The 12548-nt window shown below is 45.3% G+C and overlaps 1 protein-coding gene and 1 long non-coding RNA gene across 2 annotated transcripts in view; one reads left to right on the plus strand and one right to left on the minus strand.

The window, feature by feature from the left end:
* The window catches only part of CCDC3 (coiled-coil domain containing 3), a 102157-nt gene that overhangs the window by 72025 nt on the left and 17584 nt on the right, over positions 1 to 12548 (plus strand). The gene's annotated exons all lie outside the window — the stretch shown is intronic.
* On the minus strand, positions 2321 to 6810 carry LOC122448397. The gene is made up of 3 exons (XR_006271593.1): positions 6729 to 6810; positions 6007 to 6119; positions 2321 to 2454 (listed from the first exon to the last, which is right to left on the minus strand). It is a non-coding gene; the product is annotated as an uncharacterized LOC122448397 (long non-coding RNA).

The raw sequence follows: 12548 nt of genomic DNA on the forward strand, positions 1-12548 counted from the left end.
TGATGCTTTTGAACTGTGGTGTTGGAGAAGACTCTTGAGAGTCCCTTGGACTGCAAGGAGATCCAACCAGTCCATCCTAAAGGAGATCAGTCCTGGGTGTTCATTGGAAGGACTGATGTTGCAGCTGAAACTCCAATACTTTGGTCATTCGAAGAGTTGACTCATCAGAAAAGACCCTGATGCTGGGAGGGATTGGGGGCAGGAGGAGAAGGGGACGACAGAGGATGAGATGGCCGGAATGGCATCACGGACTCAATGGGCATGAGTTTGAGTAAACTCCGTTAGTTGGTGATGGACAGGGAGGCCTGGCGTGCTGCGGCTCCATGGGGTCGCAAAGAGTCGGACACGACTGAGCGACTGTACTGAACTGAACTGACTGAATCTTCATTATAAAATATAATGCTTTATTCTCAGTCAGCTTAAGAGCTATAGTTGAATGGACTGGATGGATGTTGAGCACTGGAGTAGGAATTTGGCTTACTCCGGAGAAGGGCAGCTTTTCTATTTTAACAGGGAAATTAGAAGTTGCAGATATGTTTAAAGAATAGAGAAGAAAGTTGAGGAGCCTTTATTCTACCCTCTTTCATTTCTTTGCTTCTCTCTCATTTCTCATACACACACCCACACCTGGAAGCCTTTATTTCTCTATAAAGCAGGAAGCAAAGGCACCTTCCAGGACTGAGAAAGCAGGTGATAGGAGAGGATGGCTTTGAGGAGAGTGCTGAAGGCTAGCATCATTGTTGTGACTGATGGGGGGGAGAGCTGACTTTTGTGACACATGAAAGAAGAGCTGGTGGAGAGGGTGTGGAGAAAAGGGAGCCCTCTTACACTGTTGGTGGGAATGCGAACTAGTACAGCCGCTATGGAGAACAGTGTGGAGATTCCTTAAAAAGCTGGAAATAGAACTGCCATACGATCCAGCAATCCCACTGCTGGGCATACACACCGAGGAAACCAGAATTGAAAGAGACATGTGTACTCCAATGTTCATCGCAGCACTGTTTACAATAGCTAGGACATGGAAGCAACCTAGATGCCCATCAGCAGATGAATGGATAAGAAAGCGGTGGTACATATGCACAATGGAATATTACTCAGCCATTAAAAAGAATACACTTGAATCAGTTCTAATGAGGTGGATGAAACTGCAGCCTATTATACAGAGTGAAGTAAGTCAGAAAGAAAAACACCAATACAGTATATTAATGCATATTTATGGAATTTAGAAAGATGATAATGATGACCCTATACCTGAAACAGCAAAAGATACACAGATATAAAGAACAGACTTTTGGACTCTGTGGGAGAAGGTGAGGGTGGGATGATTTGAGAGAACAGCATTGAATCATGTATAATACCATATGTGAAATACATCACCAGTCCAAGTTCAATGCATGAAACAGGGCACTCAAAGCCGGTGCACTTGGACAATCCAGAGGGATGGGATGGGGAGGGAGGTGGGATGGGGGTTCGGGGGGGACACATGTACATCCGTGGCTGATTCATGTCAATGTGTGGCAAAAACCACCACAATACTGTAAAGTAATTAGCCTCCAATTAAAATAAATAAATAAATTTTAAAAATAAATAAATAAAAGAGCTGGGCAGCGTTGAAGTTGGAGATGCTGAGTTTCTGTGGAAACAGTCAACATCTGGGGGGTAGAAAGAGAAGACAGATCTCTGGTTAGATCTGGGGCTGGTGTATTGTTGGCATGTTTATTAAAAGTCAGGGGGTTTGAAAGTATGAGAACATAGTTGGAGTTACAGCTCATTGATTCATTCATCCATTAAGCAAATATTTATGAAGCAACCATGGGAGGCGGGGTGGCTGGATAGGGAGGGAGGTGATTTCAGAAATAAATGGATACTTTTGGAGAAAATGGAGCAATCAGGAGATGAGAAACCTCCGGGAGTTAAGGGCCAAGAAAGGAAGTGAGGGTATGAACAATCTGGAAGGATGATAGTGGAAGCCAATGTGTAAATGACCCTGTACATGTGCCAGGCATCATTCTAGATTCTTGGTAGAAACTAACTCATTTAACTGTCCCCACAACCATATGAGAAAAGACCTCACACTTTCCAAGCTTGGAAAAATTAAGTTCAGTATGGAGCTGGAATTCTGAACCCAGATAGTCAGTCTAGCGTCAAAGCCCAAGTTTTCTGCATTGTACCTACACTGCCTCTAGGAAGCTGTGGTCGGAGTGGGTGCAGAATGTCAAGGGGGAGGTGGTTCCAGGTGATTACCCAGCGCTGGGGACATCCATTGGAGAAAGTGGCTAAAGCCCAGTGTGGACGAAGGTCCCTGGAAGCAAGATGGAAGGAACATTACCCACGTGGTTCCTGCGAGGAGAGAAGACTGGGCTGAAAGCATTCAGGAGTGTAGGCTGGTGGTTAGAAGGCCAGTGGATGACAGACGATGAGCTGGAGATGGTGATGCGGTCAGATGGCCCGAGTCTGAAAGCGCCAGGTTATTACATGTGAGTGGAGAAGATTTAGTTCAGAAATGCCATTGTTGGGGGAGGAAAAAGCCAATCCCGCCTCCCAGCTCTGCATCCCGAGGGACTGAGAAACTGTGTTCCTGGGGACGGGCCAGGCCTCAGCTTAGCAGGCAGACGGGAAGAGGATTCTCCCCATGAGGTGAAGATATTTGAGGGTTTATTTTCTGCTCCATCGAGTTCCAGGGATGTGGGAGGAAGGGGAGGGTGTGGGGAGCCTGGATCCAAGCATCAGAATACAGAGAAGATGGGAACAAGAGCAGAGCCAAGGATGGGAGATGGAAGGGGCCAACATTTTGAGTGATAACAGGCCTGGGTGGACTGTTTTGCCTTCACGGGTCCAGGTGGGGCCCTGGTATGAGGTTGCATGGGCCTCCAGCAGGCCAAGGCCCAGGTCGTGACCATTGTCCAGAGGGCCCAGGTTGGCCTTCCATCTGAGCCAGGCCAAACGGATGTGCTTTCCACAGACCATCAGCTCTCCTTTAGCCTTGGCAGCCAGCTGTGAACGGGCTTCTTCTGAATCATCCTCTGTCCCTCTCCGACAGGGGTTCTTTTTATTGGAGTAGGGTTGATTTACAGAGTTGTGTTAATTTCTTCTGTATAGCAGAGTGACTCAGTTATGCATGTGTGTGTGTGTGTATATTCTTTCCATGATGCTTTATTATGGGGTATTGAGTATAGTTCCTTCTGCGGTACAGTAGGACCTTGTTTATCCATCCTATACATAACAGTTTGCCTCTGCTCATCCCAAATTCCCATTTCTTCCTTCCCCAACCTCCCCCTGGGCTACCACAAGTCTGTTCTCTATGCCACCAAGAGGGAAACTTTTTTTTTTTTAAATTAGTGTGGCAGATCTTAGCTGTGGCATATGGAATCTTCGTTGCTGCATGCAGAATCTTTTGTTGTGTTGTGTGGGATCTAGTTCCCTGACCAGGGATAGGATCTGGGCACCCTGCATTGGGAGCACAGACTCTAAATGTTAACACCACCGAGAAGTCCCCCAACAGGGATTCTTAACCTTCTCTGTGCCAGACAGCTCTCTGACAGTCTGGTGATGGCGTACGGACCCCTTCAGAATAATATTTTTAAATGCATAAAATACGATGCCCAGGGTTACAAAGGCAACAAGTTTTATGTAAGGAGGTTATCAGAATGTAAAAACCAAGTCTGTGATATAGAAATACACTTGCTTCATTATTGACACCTTACAGAATAGGAACTAGGTGCAGCCCTCATAACGTTTTATAATTTCAGGTAATGATGAGCATCAGTAATTTATTGAGATGTAAGGTGAGAGGAACATGTCTGATTTCCACCAGTGACTCAATGTCAGATGTTGCTAATACTGCTGTGGCTTGCTGACTGAATGCAGAATAGAGCGAAATGCTATATTTCAGTTAGAAAATAGTGAAAATAAATATGGAATATGTTTTCCCACCCAAATCCACAGTCTCTGAATTCTACTCATAGACCCTTTGTGGGGTGGGGGTCTCCCAAAGTAAGAAACCCCCACAGAGGAACCATAAACCAAAGATCTAATTCTTGAAATGCAGACAGTTAGGACTTCTGGCTTTTCCCATTCCACCATATCTGCCTAAGAAAGTTGATGAGTTGTTGTACTTAGGAGTGGCCCTCACTCACGGAGGTCTGTGGACACAGTACACTCATCAGAGCTGTAAGTGGGGGTGTGCCCCTCGCTGTGTAGAGTCAGGTCTGGACCAGAACCTGGGGCAGACACGCGTCATTGGAGTTCCCCCTGACACCCCATCATCACAAGCTCCAGCCTGGCCCTCTGCTCCAGCTCTCCTTCTAGAACAGGCTTTCTCAGCCTTAGCACTGTTGACATTAGGGGGCGGATACTGGCTGCTCTGTCACGGGGGGCTGTCCTGTGCATTATGGAGGTTTGGCAGCATTCCTGGCCTCTGCCCACTGATGGCAGTAGCATTATCTCCTAAGTCATGACAGACAAAAATGTCTGCAAATACTGTCAGATGTCCCCGGGGGGTTCAAATCACCCCCATTTGAGAGCAGTTGCTCTAGAACATGGTGTCAGCTGTTAACCCAATAGTAGCAGCCACTGCCTGTCAGTTGTGCAGAAAGATAATTCTACTGCACGTGTCAAAACAGCATTCCATCCCTTTAATGTCAGATTAACCTCTGGGCTCAGATGGTAAAGAATCCACCTGTCAACACAGGAGACCCAGGTTCAATCCCTGGGCCAGGAAGACTCCCTGGATAAGGAAATGGCAACCCACTCCAGTATTCTTGCCTGGAGAATTCCATGGACAGAGGAGCCTGGTGGGTTGCAGTCCTTGGGGTTGCAAAGAGTCAGACATGACTGAGTGACTAACACTCCACTTCTTTTCTTAGTACAGAGAAATGTTCATGGATTGAGGGGAACTCTCATCTGAGTCATGGGAAGAGAGCATTTCCATTGTTTACAATATTTGACGACAGAAAATGGGTAATGCTTTCCCTCAAAATAATACCTGATTATGCTCATCACTCTGCTAAATGTCTGCAAATAGCTTTTGTGACACATACACTTTCCAAGGGCACATTGCAAATTGGTGACCCATTATCACTGAATAGAAAAGAAAGTGAGAAATGTTAAACCCTTCACAGAGAAACTTAAAAAGCTTTCTAGGAGAAAGGGATTATAAAGAAGGACTAGAAACCTATTTGATGAAAATGATTTGGCTGAGATTCTGCCTGGAGTGTGAGCTTGATGACATCTGGAATTCTGTTCCAACTGTGCAATTATGAAAGAAAAAACCAGGGAGGAAAATCATCACCATGACTTTCTCCCAAGTTAGCATCTCCCATTATAACACATAGATGCAGGAACAGAACTTTTATTTGAAAACATAGCTGTTAATCATTATTTCCTTCCCATTTTTTGTTAGCTGACTGCCCTCTAATATCCTTCACCTTTCATCTACTCCTTATAAAAAGACATTTCAGTGGCTAGATCAAGCCCAGAAGATTCTTTTTCATCCTAGCTTTTCTGTTATTGTGCCTTGCAGAATGGAACCTTACTTCTCTCACTCTGATTCTTCACTTGCTTCTGTGTGGCATCTTAGAGTTTATGAAGACCTTACGTATACATATTTGTGCATAATGTGATCCCCAATTCTATCAGATTGGCATCAGGACTTATATTTTAAGCACAATGAAACAGCCCTAAGAGGTAAAGGTTACCAGCTCAGGATCAAGTGATGTTGGATTGTCCTAAGGGGATCAGTCTTGAGGCATGTTGGTCTTTGGACCAGTGCAAAGGGTAAACACCAGTCCTGGGCCACCATGATGGGTGAGTGTGTAACTGTGATGTTAGGTGGCACGTGGTGGACAGTGATGGGGAAGATACATGGCAGAAAGGGGCAACGTGGTCTTCATTTCCCCATGACTCTAACTGGCACAGGGCGGGTGTGGGCATCACCCACCAGTACAAGGAAGGACTGGGCTTTCCAGGGAAAACGATAGAGGGATTGAAGAGGGAGCATCGTCTTACCTCACGCTCACAAGCGCTGTTTCTGTGACAGTCCTTTATCAGAGTCCCTCACCACCTCTGCACCTCGATTTTAGTGACCTTAAGAAGAGGCAGAGGCAGGTCGAGTGTTTTCTCTGACATGACAGGGTGCAAAAAAAAGAAAAGAAAGAAAGGTCAGTGTTGAGCAGGGGTCCTGTTTAGGCAGCGTTCTGTTGCATTTCTGAGTCCTCTTTTAGTCTGATGACCCCTGTTGGCCTGGATTTTCACTGTATCAGTCAGAGAAACAGAACCAAGAGGATAAACATAGGAATATAGAAAGACCTCTTAGGAGGGATTGATTCACACCATCTGTCATCTGCAAGCTGGAGGTCCAGGAAAGACAGTGGTGTGGTTCCAGTCCAGACCCAAAGGCCCGAGAACCAGGGGTCCAATGGTGTAAGTCTCACTCTGAGTCCGAGGGCCCGAGAACCAGGAGTGTTGATGTGTAGGGGTAGGAGAAGAGGGACATCCCAGCTCAAGCAGAGGGAGAAGGCCCCATCCTCCCCCTCGTTGTTCTGTTCAGGCCCTCAAGGGATTGGATGATGCCATCCACACTGGGAAGGGGGTCTTATTTACTCAGTCTACCAACTAAATGCTCATCTCTTCCAAAAACACCCTCAGTCACACACAGCCATGTTTTACCAGCTCTCTGGGCACCCCTTAGCCTCGTCAAGTTGACATATCAAATTAACCATCACACTCACCTCCACCTGGGGTCAACCAGGTGCCTGCAAAGCTGGTCTTGCCAATGATCTGTGATTGAGATTTGTCTGTCCTCTCACTTTGAATGCTGGGGAACTAGGTGCATCTTCAGCAGAAAAAGAGCCTTCTTGCCACATCAGATCCTGTTATGTGGGGAGGGTTGACACCTCTAGGGATGGGGTGGTGGTCAGAGGAGAGAGTTCCTAGAATACTTCTACCCCGCCCCACCAGGGCTCCTGTGTGCAGAGTCCCTTCCTGCGAGGCGGCTTGGGGCAGGCTGGAAGCCCGGGTGGTTTGGATGAGAGGTAAGTCCACCCCTCTACAAGTAGCTCCAGGGGGAGGTTACTGTGGTGACTCCATCTCCCTTATTGAAGAGACCACTTTCCTTTTGGTGGCTGAGTGTAGCCTTGCCCATGGGCAGGAAGGTGAATCAATAATGATAAACTGGTGTTGGGGCCCAGGGGCTCAATTGGTAAAGAATCTGCCTGCAATGAAGGAGACCCAGGTTCCATCCCTGGGTAGGTAAAATCCTCTGGAAAAGGGAATGGCAACCTACTGCAGTGTTCTTCCCTGGGAAATCCCATAGACAGAGGAGCCTGGCGGGCAACAGTCTGTGGGGTCGCAAAGAGTTGGACATGACTGAGCAGCTGAAACTTTGACTTTCACTTCTTCAGCTCCTCAGTATGTCCTACCGAGGATATCAGTTACAAAGAACAGTCATTTCATGCTTTCTCTTTCTTTCCTGTTGTTGCATTCTTTAGTTTAGTTCTTCTCTGACTGTGGCTTTCTGAACTTTTCTTCCCAAGATGGTAGCCTTCCAAGCTCTCTAAGAGAGCCCAAGGAAGCCTTGGGCCACGGTTGTCATGAGTACCTCCTCTAAGCTCGGAGTATGTCTGTATTAAGTCTTATTTGGACAGTGGTGCGATGCCATTTGCCTGACTGTGTTTGAACACGCTGAGGCCCTGGGTGTGTACACCTGCATTCCTTGACATCTTCCATGTGCCCTGGCAAGCCTTGAAGTTAGAAAAAAATTAGATAGTTACTTATGATTTGGCAGTCAGCATTCATCTCCCTCAGGCCCAGGGGGCCCTCTGAAGTTTTTCTCCATTTTAGTTACTGTTCTGGATATATGTGTGTACTTTGAGGTTGATAGAACCTTCAAGTCTGGTTAGTGCTTTTGAAATGCAAATTGAATTTCACTTGAAATTGAAAAGTCTTGCTCCTGATGATTTTAATAGAATCTGTGGATTTCTGATGGGATTCAAACTGGCTTAAAAAAGATTGAGCGAATTCCCTGGGGAATGAGAAGCCATCTCTCTAGAATGTTTTGGAACAGAGTATGTATTAGAGAATTCACTCCTAAACTTCTATACTATTTTGTATTTATGTGGTGGTAATGATTGTCTCTAGCAGAGATCTTTGTTTACATAAAACATTGTTCTCTTTGTCATTCAGTTGCACAAGACAGCAGTTTCTCTTAAGAAATCAATAATGTAAAAAGAAAAAGGAGAGGATTTTCATGGCACAAGAGACTCAGGAGGTGTAACAACCAAATGCAGTATAAGGGCCTTATTTGGATCATGATTTGAACAAACCCCATACACAAAAGACATCCGTGAGGCAAAATGCTGGGTATTAGCTGATATTAAGGCATTATTAAGTGTGATAAGGACATGGTGATTATTCTTTCAAAAATGTTCTTAGCTACTGGAGAATCCTACGAAAGTATTTCCAGGTTAGATGATGTGCTGTGTGGGATTTCCGGTAAAATACTCTTTTAAAAAATAGTTGGGGAAGGGCCAGTGGGTAAATGAAACAAGAAAGACAGAATGCTGGGAATTGTTCACAGTGGGTGGTGATGGTATGTGGAGATTTACTGTATTCACCTCTGCTTTGATGTGTTTGGAAATTTCCACAATAAAAAAAAGATTCCTTTTCTGGGTGGAGCTGGAAAATATCACATCAGCTGATTGGAAGACCAGGCTATTGGAGTGTCTTTCTCTGTTGCTAATATTCGACTCTGAAAATCTTTAAATACTTGTTTATTTACAAGTTGGAAGTTGTTTGAGGGTAGTGACTGTGTCTTATTTACCTTTCTTTTTGTCTTTTTTTTTTTCATTTATTTTTATTAGTTGGAGGCTAATCACTTTACAATATTGTAGTGGTTTTTGCCATACATTGACATGAATCAGCCATGGATTTACATGTGTTCCCCATCCTGATCCCCCCTCCCGCCTCCCTCCCCATCCCATCCCCCTGGGTCAGCCTAATGCACCAGCCCTGAGCACTTGTCTCATGCATCCAACCTGGGCTGGCGATCTGTTTCACACTTGATAGTATACTTGTTTCAATGCTATTCTCTCAGAACATCCCACCCTCGCCTTCTCCCACAGAGTCCAAAAGTCTGTTCTGTATATCTGTGTCTCTTTTTCTGTCTTGCATATAGGGTTATCGTTACCATCTTTTAAAATTCCATATATATGTGTTAGTATACTGTATTGGTGTTTATCTTTATTTATCTTTCTAATGCCCCACACCATTAAAGAAATGTTCCCTGAGTTTATTTCCTACATTTTTTGTTTTAGGGATAAAAATAGGTATGATTATAATGTTTTCATGAGTTGACCCTTGGTGAAATATCCTCTATTATCTGGAGTAATGGACATCATGTGCTGAAGTCTACTTTGCCTGATATCAGAGTAGCCACACCAGATTTCTTGTGCTGTATATATTTCATGATATATCAGTATATATTTTCTACCCTTTTGCTTTCAACCTAGTTGTGTCTTTTTATTTAAACTTCATTTCTTATAAATAGCATGTAGTTGGGTCTTCTTACTTTTCCATCCAGTTAGGTCATCTCTGTCCTTCTAATTACTGCTTAGTTCATTCATATTTAATAGTTGAGTTTAGTTGTACCATCTTGCTATTTATCATTTTCTGCGTCTTACATGTGATTTGATCTTTGTGTCCACATTGATAGAAAAACAGGATGCAGAGCAGAGAGAGTATAGGCAGGTGCAGAATTCAAGGAGGCATTCACATCACAGTCTTGAAAAGAGTACTGCTAGATCACAACTCCGGTGCATCACCAATGAGACACCCTGGAGAGGGCATCATATCTGTCCCACCTTCCTTTCACTGGACCTCATAACTAAGGCTACTTGCCATCCTTAGGTTCCATTAAGCTACAGTTTTTGGTATACGTGGAAGATATATTAATGGCTTTAAGTACATGGTTTGGGTAGCCCGTTCAGTGGATCTTAGGGTTATGTCAATTTCCTGGATTCAGAAATTAATGACCACTACTAGTTAAACACAACCCAGTGTATGGAGTAGAGACCAGCCTACTGTCACTTATTCACAGCTGTCTTTATACTCTGTGTTCCCTGGTCCATGGTAAGGATTGATATGAACTGATGTTCTTGTTTTGGTTTCTACCCCTGACGGTCCACCTGTTTCTACCCTGCCCAGAGTCATAGACCCCACCCAGGACTGGAACAGATGCATCACCAGGTGCCCAGTTGGCCTTCTCTATCACTGCCCAACCTCTGTATTTAGCACAGCACCACAAATACCCACCTGTACGTGTAGATTCTCCTTGGACTCCACAGCCTGTTCTACCCTAGTGAATTTCCTTATGAGAGTCCCAGCTCTTCCTCTCCCTTCTCCTTCTTGCCTCATACATAAGCTTTGGGCTTTAACAGCCCTGGTTAGAACACCTCTTAAGCACAGTGCTCTGCTTTGGGCATCACATGTGGATGGATGGATGGATGGATTGGAGGGTTTCTTGAGATGCACAGTCAGACCACAAGGGGTCTTGAAAAGTGTAACGTGAAAATACTCTTGAATGGAGAGGACTTAAAGAAGGCTTGATCCTGTGTAGCATTGATACAAACCTTTGGCATGTTACCTTAGAGAAGAGGAAATGGCTTTATTCTGTGCAACTCCAGAAGCAAGAGTTGAAACTGTTCAAGTCATATTCTGCTACAAGGCACATAGGTATGTTTGCCTTTGTGGTAGGTAGCTGTGCTGGAAAATCAAGTGAGCTGGATGCCAGGCATATCCTTCCCTGGAGGCCACTCATCAGAGGCATTTGCCTTTACTGGGCGAGAGGTTGCCTGCAGGAGCTCGAAACATGTGATTCAGTGGGGCTGAGTTTTGAAATTACTCTTGATTCATAGTGGGCCCTCAAGGACTTTAAAGAGGGAAAGGCCATCTGGATGACTTTTTGACTAGGGTCAGACACCTATTTTGCCAAACATTTGACAAACGTAAGCCAAACAGGCGAAGAGGACACCCTCGTTTGGTGACCTTAACAGGCCTCCCACTGGTGCGATTTCTCAGCATATCAAGGCATCTCTGCAGGCCTTGCTGCTCACTCTCCTTTTTGGAATCACCTTCCCACTTCCCTGCTTCCTGGTGGAGACCCACTGCTCTGACCTAGGTCTCTTGATCCCCAGATGGGTTCCTCTGGGACTCTGTGTTTCATTCAGACCATCTCTGACCCCCCAAACCTACCTTCACCCATGAATCGTATGAGTGCTCCCTCTCCTTCAGCACACAGAAGCTTCTAGAACTTCAGACTTACTGCATCCTCTCCCCCTTTGCTCAGTGATACCCAGGGGCTGTTCACCATGTCACATCTGGTCCCCACCTTGGGGAACTGCAAGTCTCCCTTGAAAATCTCCAACTCCTCCTTGCCTGTTCCTTCCTGCTCTTCTCCATGGTCCCCCACACTCAGGAGACCCACACTGACCACATATTTTTGGGAGTCTCACACTGACACACACATGCATAAAGAACACGGTAGAAAAGCAGAAGCCGTAGGCTCATCCCCCAGTTTAAAAGCTGTGTCCCCACAGTGACACTCAGGGAGAAGTCAGGGAGTTTAGGGGTCCACACAGAGGCACAGCGGGTTAAGAGCAGGAAAATGGATCTTACCCCAGGCCCCTATGGAGCTCACACTTGGCCGTTCACTTCACCTGTTCTCAGAACATCAGGGTTTAGATGTTGTTAGGCTGAGTAAAACATGACAGGTTTCGCTGCCATGGCAACAGTTATAAATTCTGTTTCGGCAACGAATTTTCACTTCGGAAGGCATTCTAGGATTTCTACTTCAACCCACAGGCATAGGATTTCCTGAAACAGAGCAGAACCATCTAATGAGCTCATTGGTGCTCGAAAGTCTGCAGCCTAATGCAGTGCTTTCTGTGTCTTAAATCACACTCTATGATGAGGTGGTTTCAAGACAGAGTAGGAAATAGGGAATAGCTCTTTGTCCTACAGTTTTCTGGGAGATTGGGAAGGGCTCTAAAAACTCAGAACTTCACTTGGAAATGTGCATAGTCTAAGCTTCGCCAGATGCTTCAAGGAGGAATTGAGGTGATGAGAATTCTGCCTCATCTGAGACCTGTCTCCTTCAGGGTACAGAATTGAACTCACAGATGAATCTCAGACCAGACCTAGTGTGTCACCAATCTATCATGGAGAGAAAATTCTGCTTTCCCTTGGTTTCACTGCAGAGTGCAGCCATTCTGCTGCGAAGTGTGCATTGCTGAGTTCAGGTTCCTTATCTACATGTGCAAAGATCCACATGGAGAGGAGGTTGTGTCCACAGGCTGTATGCTTAGAGAAGTGTCATCAATTTGCAAAGCTTAGTAGACCGATGTTTACTGAGTACCTGAAGAGTTCCAGGCATGGAGCAGGGGTGCTGAGTGATGGAGACCAGGAGGCAGACACAGGTGTTGCCTTCAAAGTTTCATCATCAAGCATGGAGGTGAAGACAAGTATGTACACGACCATGATGTATCTCTAGGGTG

The sequence above is a fragment of the Cervus canadensis genome, chromosome 10 (assembly GCF_019320065.1).
Source record: "Cervus canadensis isolate Bull #8, Minnesota chromosome 10, ASM1932006v1, whole genome shotgun sequence".
Classification (NCBI taxonomy): domain Eukaryota; kingdom Metazoa; phylum Chordata; class Mammalia; order Artiodactyla; family Cervidae; genus Cervus; species Cervus canadensis.